Genomic DNA, 9384 nt, shown 5'->3' with positions numbered 1-9384 from the left:
TGCAAACTTAAGAATTGTTACTGTAACACGTCTTAGCTTTTGCCATATAAGTACCCGAAAGCATATAACTACCCGAACAGATAATAATGTTGTTATGTTATATGGGTTTCAAAAAATTACACGCACATTATATTTGTTATGAAAAGATTAACCATATCATCAAAACTTACTCTAAATGCTCACACTTTCACTAAACAAGCAGTTCCAAAGCTATGACTCAGTAAGCGACCCAATGAAGAGTGTTTAGACAAAGCGAAAGAAAGAAATCAATTGAAGGAAATCAATGCGAGATTACGTTAGTGATCACGTACTTAACCAACACATAAAATATAATTATGCCAATTTTTCATAATCAAATTTGATATAAGTCCATATTCTAGACAGTTTTGTTTGCTGTACGCATGCACAAGAAAATTTTTATATGCAATCATATATAACTATGCAGATAATTGTGTACTCGTATAGCAAAGAGTATTACCTACAACAATATTATTATATGTTGGACATCCCTGGTTTAGACAGTAAAACTGATTGATCAATTTTATGAAGTTCCCTTTTTGACGTTGTTGAATCGAACTGTCAATTTCTTTATATCGAACTGAATATTTGTGACTTTTACTCATCATGCGAATTGAAAATTATGCCCACACAAAACTAACACACTGAAGGTGAGAAGAAGCCAGTGCACCCTGTATGTAGTTTTAAATAATTTGTAAAAATTTGAATTTGTTGAAATTGAAAACTTCAGCGACTGTGTGCGTTATATTACTGCGTTCGAAATGGCGGTAGAATAAACGTCATTAGCATTAAACTTTCCAGTGCAACAAGATATAAGGAAAAACAAATAGTCAGACGAATAAACAGACAAGCGGATAAAGTGACGGACGGACAACTGGTTTATAATATTATAGGAGTTTATTTTTCTGACTGGTTGCCATAGTTGTTTCCGCCTTCAAGTTCTAAGCGGCTTTCTACAGCAGCTTTCGGTGTAATTTCAATTTTCTACCAATTGCAACGGCAGCAAAGTTAATAGCTGCTCATGTACCGTTATAAATGCAGCTCCAAGAACCCGAGCAACAAGAGTGTGGCAAGTTTTGTACCGAAGTTGCTCCAGCAGTTAGAACTTAGTAAGTAGTTAGCAGGAAAATTCAATGTAAATAGAAACTAAAATGCTATGCCAGGCATATGTTGCACGGGTTGGTCTGAGCTTTGCGACAATTTGCTGCATTGGTAATTTTGCATATTATTATGGCCATCAAATTGCTTCCCTAACCTTGCATAACTACAAGTACTGATGTAGAAAATTGTCGGTAGTTACGTTCCCAAAGAAATCTTAAGAATTTCGCAACCAATTGTGCAAATAAAAAAAAAATATAAAACAAAATTATTAATAATATAATTTGTAACAGAATTCTAGCGGAACGCTGTATGAAAACGATTTACATTATTTTTTTTTTTAAATTCTCTTAAGTGCTTGGAAGTTATCTTCTTTTAAAGAAAATTTTACCACAAAAGCAGCCTAAGAAACTTTTGGCTTTGAATTTGTGTAAAAAAGATATTCTTAATAAGCATTTCACTAAATAAAAATTTTTTATACAAGCAGTATATCAATAATATTTCGTTATATTAATTTAAAAACGCTTTAACTCATTTTTATATACTTTTATATGGTAAAATCTGCTTTAGAGCTAATCACTTAAACTATGAAAATGTCAACTTAAGTTTTACATCTTGAATTTAAGTTAAAATCTTCGAAGATTTATGACCTTGTCCCAGCAGCCGTTTTACTGCTCTATTCTGGTTGAAAGACCACACACTCCATTACAGTTGAGATACTTCTGTGTTGTTATTGTTGTTGTTTTTAAAAAGACAACAAAAAAAATTTAATTAAAAATTATAAATCACTTTTATCTAACACACTTGCGTATTTTGATTATTCTTCTGTTAAGCACTTGTTAAACTACTTTGCCTTGTAAAACTAATGCTTGAACTAGATTCGGATTTTTAATCTCAATAAAATTTCTTAAATTTGCACTTTCTTTTTTGTTCACCACTTGATTCAAATGTTCTTATCTTGCTTTTGTTTTTTAATTGCCTCTCGTGCCATTTCTTCCAACTCATAATGAACTCAAAATTTCTGACCTCAATATTTCACTTTGTTATGATTTCAGAGGCACCACCTACACACTATCATTAGACCGTAATGAGTTGGACCTGGGCTTTGTGCCCATACGTTAATTGACCTTATATCACCGTAAGCAAATTTTCACTTTTATCTTTCTGCGAAATTGGTCAGCATGAAATTCATTCTATGGCACTGTTGCTACATATTGTGTCCATAATGTGGAAACAAACTTAATTATATAGTTGCAATGCATGAGAGTTTTAAACAGTTATTAAAATGGATTATATATTTTTAGCATTTAAAAAATTACAAACAAAATGAAAAAAAGGGTTATTTGGTTAAAAATTTGTAAAATTTAAAATGTTGCAAGTGTGATGCTTTCGATAGGAATTTCCACTTCATTAGATTAATTTTACCATTCATTAGTATTAATGGGACAAGTTTGAGATTCTATATGTTAGAATTATTGCATTCTTCCTTTATATACTGGAATTTGAAGGACATCAGCGTCGTTCTTTTCTTCTGTTCCTTGGAAAGTTATTAGTAAAAATTTTACTCTGTGTCGTCGTTCTATTCTGCATTTGTAAATTATTGCTAAATTATTTTAGAATGAGGTGTTTCTTCTATTATTCTTAAAATATGATTAAATTCATTTAATCCAAGCTTTTTGGTATATTAAATGACTGTATTCAATTTTTAACTATTAAATCATGTCTTTAAATTTTATGTTCTGCTAAACAAATGAATATATATCTATACTATAAGTTAATTCAAATATACACGGTGATATATAAAGTTATTTGAACAAACGTATCGTTAAGTACCAATAACATTCATGGACGTCTATTCGTGGCTTCTTTGTGCCAACTAGTTTAACATACGTAATAACATAATGCAATAACATATTTTTGAATGAAATAACGTTTTAATTAAATTACCTTTTAAATTGTTACATCCACCAATCTTTCCGAATCTGCAACAAATAATTTACTATTATATTATTTACTGATGTATATATAATATTTAAAAAATTTATAATATAATTTTAGATATTAGATAATTTTAGAATATTAATTATGGAGCAATCAAGACGATTAAAGTGTTTGAATGAATAAGGTTTCAAAGTAAAAAGGAGCTCCTATTCTTGAGCTCATTTATATCTCCCAATAAAAACAACATATCTTTCTACAACATAGATATATAATTTTCTCAATATGAGACAATCTATAAACCTATAAAGATTAAAGAATTAAGGTAACACTAAAATGTCAATCTTACAATAGCTGAATCATCATACATAAAAAATCAGGTTGCTATATAAATATCATTCTGTGAGTTGATAACCCTATATTGTATTGCGTATGCGTTTTCAGCGTAGTCTATTATCTATTATTTTTACATCAGCTGTTTTTTATCATAGTCTATTTAGAATCTACGCTTGTTTGAAAACATTCCATTCTTTTAGGTTTTATACTTTTTCTTTCAAGTTACGAATATTCAATAGTCTGAGATGTTGCCAAAGACTGCCATCTCACGTTTTATATGTATGAAAAACTATTTCAAAGATTCCAGAGATTTAATCAAAGACTTGATTAAAAAAATGGGTAAATTCAAAAATTAATATTAATATGCCTCTGAATTTATAAAAAACTAAATTAATTAAGTTGGAATTGTAAAATAAATAGATTAAGGAAAAAAAGTTTATTCAGGAGACAAAAAAAAAATCTGGGTGAAGTGCAGGTAACGAATTTCCATCAGAAGTTTGTATTTACAAAGCATGTATTTGGCTAGGCCAGATGTTGTGGAACAGAGCTAGCCTTTGACTAGAGAAAATAGGTAGATATAAAGGGTTGAGAAGAGATGATGTGGGACCATCATAAAAACTGTAGGGTTCTTGAGGACTAACTATGATTCGGTGTCTGTAAGTTATAAAGGTGTATACAAGTGTTAAACATGAAAAGACCACGACTTATTTTTGTGGAGTTAGTCTAGGCGAAAGCGGGTTTGCGTCATTTGGATTGGAGGAACGATAATGATGTTGGAGGAGCTGACAATTTTGTTTCTTTAATTTGTTAATGTAAGCATTTATCATGTTATTTAGTAGTACCGGTTAACTTTATACACAGAACGTATTTAATAAAACATCATGTTTTCATTGATTGGTTTCGGTTTTTACAAATATGTTTAATACTTTATAGCTAAAAATGTTTGCTAAACTATTTAGCTTGCTAAGCTTTGTATAGTATGTATCTTCTTCACTAAACTGATTTCATTATGTACTGGAACGAAATTTGTATCTTGGCTACTGCAACAGCAAAATTTAAATGAAAAATAAACTGGAGGAATTCTCGCTGCCAAGAGTAAATTGAATTTTATTGTTACTTTTGCTGATACGGCTAAGGTTTCAGTAACTTATCTAAGCTGTCCTCTGCCAATTTTTTGTTTTTTTTTTGTTGTTTTATTTGCTTGCTATTTCAGTCAATGTGGTTCCTATATGGGTGTGAGAAGGTGCGAAGGCGCTTGTTGTTTCCTAAAATAGTTCATGTGAAAATACATAAATAAAGATTTGAAGTCTTACAAGTAACGTGCATTTGGCAGTAAAATATGTGGAAAATTGTGCAAATATATTTAAATAAAAAGTCAATATTTATGTTAAGAAAGGCAAGAGTAACGAGCAACAAGAAAATAAATAACACGTGTTTGCAATTATTGTCAAAATAGCAGCAGCAAATGAAGGGTTCAATAGCAGCCAGCAGCCATCGTAGTTCGGCTTGGCAATCACTTGAGGAACAGTGCTATTCACAAGACTTCTTGCACTTCCAAGAATATCTTGTAAACATACTAAAATTGTGAAAAAACGCTTAGTAGCAACTGTTGCAGTTCAACTGCACAGTTTCACATAAATTGTCATTGCAAGCAAAGACAGAAAAAAAAGAAAAATTGCAAAAGAAATTGCAACAATTGCTATTACAAAGGCTAAAAGATTAGGAAGCCACAGTACCAACAGCAGCAGCAACAACAGCAACAGCAACAGCAGCAGCAACAGTGGCGGCATTGAAGGAAACTGCAATATTGATTTATTGTTTGTCAATTGCACTTTAAGTGTTGCTGTTGCTGTTGTAGTAGTAAAAGTTTTGCCAGCAATTATAAAAATAAAATGTTTGCAACTGTTGCTGCATTCTTCATTTCTGTTGGGTTCAGCGCAGAAAATTTATTTTTTGTACTTAGTGCAGCGATTAAAAGTAGGCAAACTAATGGCCGGTCAAATAAGATTTCTCTTTTCAGTTTCAAGTATAAATTCTACATTTCTTTGGTTCTGAAATACTCGTGTGTGAATAAAAGCAATAATGAAAAAATAAAAAAACCACAAGAAAAAGTTGATTTTGACTTTTTGTTAACACATTTAACTAAAATGACACTAAAGTGATTTATATTGTTAAAGGTCGTGCGGTTAACTTTTGTTTACTTATTTTTTACAGTGTAGCTTTGTAGCTTCAAAGGTAGACACAGTTTAATGGCACTTCTCATGTCAAGAACTCAGTGGTAAAGGTTGTTTTTACACAACAAAAACACTACACTCTAAGTAAACCGAACCATTCAGCAGTGAAAAATTGGGTCACATGATGTAGGCAATTATAGTCGCTGAATTTTATTGTATCCAGAAAATCAAGTAAATTAAAGCTTTTAATTAAGTAATTTAATTTGTTTAATATTACTATTTTTTTGTGCTAAACCGTTTAACCCAATTTCAATTGGAAGCCTGTCTGAGCCGCTACCACATACGCATGTAGCCAGCATTTAATTTCTAGAGATAATTGCCAAAACACGTTCTTTTATCTGTGGACCAGATTATCTAGATATTGCAATCATTAAAGTATGTGCGAATTTTAATTAACAAATGCCGTCTTCTGCTTGTGGCACGGCATTATTCAATGTTCATGAAATAAAAAAGAAAATATATTAAATGAGAACAATAAACTAATATAATTTAGACACGAAAATAATGTATATAATTGGAGAAAATAGTTTATAATACATTATAGTATATAATTTATATATATACAATTCGTTATATATACTCTATTTTAACAATTTATTATTAAACATAAATAATTTGTTTTATCCATTGAATCTATTTATTAAAGTAACAATAAGGAATATTTTCATAGTTGTATTCACAAACACATTATCATTTTATGTCGTTTTTATGTTTGGTTATAACGACGGTTGTAATGATCCATTTAGGACTATTACGACACCAAAATTATGTTACATGTTAACAAATACAAGGGTTTCGATCATGAAAATAACATACGTAATATAACATTATACTGGGTTATAATGACTCCATTTAGGATTTTAGATTTTAGGGATCCATTTATGCGTATCGCGATTATAAGAAATTAAATAAAAAATAATTATTGTAGTCTATTATTATTGATTTTACCTTTCGTTAGCATAAAAAATGTTTTAAGCCATCCCTGGTTTTCGATTACAATTTACCTCCAAAATTAAGAAATAATGTGGTTTTTTGAAAGATTTTGGTTTAAGTATATTGGTTATAATATAACAAAATTTCACCTAAAACGGTTATACGAGCATGAAGTTTTTAATTTGATTTATGTTCATTTAAAAGTTATATAATTAAGAAATAAATGAGCTTTAAACATTACTATTTCTGTAAGTTACAACTCAAAATTATTATGAATTTTCCTATAGTTTTCTTATAGTTTTAGTTTTCCTTAAGTTTGCATCTTTTAATTTAACAATATTAGTATATATAATAATATATTTGTTTATAAAGACATAAACAATTAAATTTTTTTTTTCAATCTTCGACTAAAGGTAGAAAAAAAAGAGTTCTTGCATAAATGAAGAAAATAAAAAATATTTAATTTTAAAAAATAAATAATATAAATAAAAATTTTCATTTTTAATATTTTCTTTTATAATCAAATATTTATTTAATTTCATAAAATGGTAAAATAAAACTATAAATTTGAAGCTATCTATCTCTTTGAAGCAAATCTCTTTGGCGTATAAGGTTGCAAGAATTTATGGGAGTGCACAACTTCTACCTTATATTTTTTATAAAATAATACCTAAGCGGCATAGTTAAGAAGCAATAGGTCCCCAATGGCTACTTTCATTAACTTATGTATATTTCTATGATATAAGCATATGAGTAATATTACACAGAGTGATGCAAGTTCTTATTTTAATTTTAATAATAATATAATTGTAAATAGAGTTCATCTTTGGGAAAGTATTTAAGTTACTATAATAAGGACATTATTAACCTTAAAATAAACATCATTAATTCATAAATATTTACTAAAAATTAATAATGAAACGGGCTAAGTAATAATTTTAAAAACACAATTTCATAACTTTTTGAAATAGTGTTTTTTGTCAAGACTATTTTCCGATATATCGACTACTTTTGAGGATCTGTATTATATGCTTCCTAAAAAATATTTTAGTATCAACAAATTTAAATATTTTGCACTTATTAATAACAACATATTCCAAAAGTCCAAAATAATTTCATGCCAAAGCCAACAAAAAAAAAAAAACTACAATCATAAATCTTCATCTGCAATGCTTCAGAGCAAACCAAACTCATCTTTAGATGGATGTTACACAAGTTTGGCACTTAAATTGTAATTTGTCAAATGTTAACACTTTAAATTTCACTTTTAACATAATTGTTAAAATTGTAGATACATTTTACCGCTATTTTTATGCGCCATTAACATATGTTTTGTACTGCAAAATAGTCAACAATGTAGCAAAACTAAACTTGGTTTTAAGTTAAAACCAAATTCGAAATGATAACTCGAACTTAAAAATTTTGAAATAAAAGTTGAGGATGTCTCAGTTTTTTTTTTTTTGACAAAATTTTATTGCAAAATACAGGTCATGAAATTATTTTTATGTACTATATATGCCATATGACGTCAATAATATTTTATTTATTTTAAACAATAAAAAAAATTTACTTATATAATGAAATTAGAAATGAATAGCAAATAAGGAAGAAATTTTTGAGTTTGTTCCATAATTTTGGATGAGATACTTACCACACAAATTTGCGACTATTGTCTACTTAATTAATTTTGTTTCAAATTTATTTCTAACATTCAACACTTTTAAATCTACTGTGAACACTTTAAGTTTTCTTTATAATTTAAAATATTGTATTTACTGTTAAATTATTTATTCTAATTATTTATTACGTATGCGTTAACTTTGCTGATAGGCAATAATGTCCTCTATTACTTTTAATAAATAAAAGTAATAGATAAACGTTTATTTTACAAACTTCATTTACATGAAATTACCACTACTATAAATATCTCAAGCAGTATGATACACGAAATATCTAATAAGCAAAATATGTATATGTTATTTCTCACCTAGCCTCTCGTAGAGATATCTTTAATTCTTTTCAGTTTAGAATATGCAAATGGGGCACAAGCACACTTGATTTTAATTTAATTCAATTAATTTTTTTAGGTTCATTTGAAAAACATTAAATCCGAATTCCTTCCGGCACCACTCTTATTATTATGACCTAAAATTTAGAGTTCATTTCCAACCCTCTTGTTTACTAGGCAACCAGTTATCTTGTTTACTTCTTTTTAACTATTCTATTGAAATCCTTTCCACTTAATTTCTGTCAGTCCAACTGTATGAGATCAAATTGAAATCCATTTCTTTATCCATCAACCACCCCAAGACGAGAGTTACAGAGTTGAGTTGTCCGATTATGGTGCAGATCAGCGCTTCAAATTCAAAAAATTTAAGATAACCGAGCATATTAACCTCTATCTGCTCTTAGTTATTGGAATGAAGTCTATATCATTAGTTTATTATAGACAGATAGTTGCAATCACACCGTAATTTAAATATTCTGAGGTTTATAGTTTAATGTCTTACGGAGGATTCCGATGCCTTCCACTAGTTCAAAAAAAAAAGCAAAAATAATAAATACGTATGCATTTAACATCCCTGACCTAAACCAGCAGACAGCAGTAAATTAAAAATACAAGGTTGTTCGAAAAGTGATTTAGTTTTTCCTTTTATAAAAGTGAAAAACAATTTCTTCTTCTGCTTCTAGTGAATAAATATTTTATGAAATAGTATATATTATCTATTTTGCTTTAATACTTTTTGCCAACTTTCTTAGTAGCATGACTCCACGTTCATAATTTTTTGTTCTAGCAAAAAACTAATTCAGGCGCCCTTTGAACTTC

The 9384-nt window shown here is 28.8% G+C and overlaps 1 long non-coding RNA gene across 1 annotated transcript; it reads left to right on the top strand.

The window, feature by feature from the left end:
* The first annotated feature begins 5337 nt into the window (after nt 1-5337).
* LOC119663181 lies at nt 5338-6094 on the top strand. The gene is made up of 3 exons (XR_005250981.1): nt 5338-5367; nt 5605-5795; nt 5885-6094. It is a non-coding gene; the product is annotated as an uncharacterized LOC119663181 (long non-coding RNA).
* The last annotated feature ends 3290 nt before the right edge of the window (nt 6095-9384 follow it).

This window comes from Teleopsis dalmanni, unplaced genomic scaffold (genome assembly GCF_002237135.1).
Source record: "Teleopsis dalmanni isolate 2A unplaced genomic scaffold, ASM223713v2 unscaffolded_contig_0193, whole genome shotgun sequence".
Taxonomy (NCBI): domain Eukaryota; kingdom Metazoa; phylum Arthropoda; class Insecta; order Diptera; family Diopsidae; genus Teleopsis; species Teleopsis dalmanni.
The sequence above is the reverse complement of the archived record's forward strand: the minus strand, read 5'-3'. Positions and strand labels throughout refer to the sequence as shown.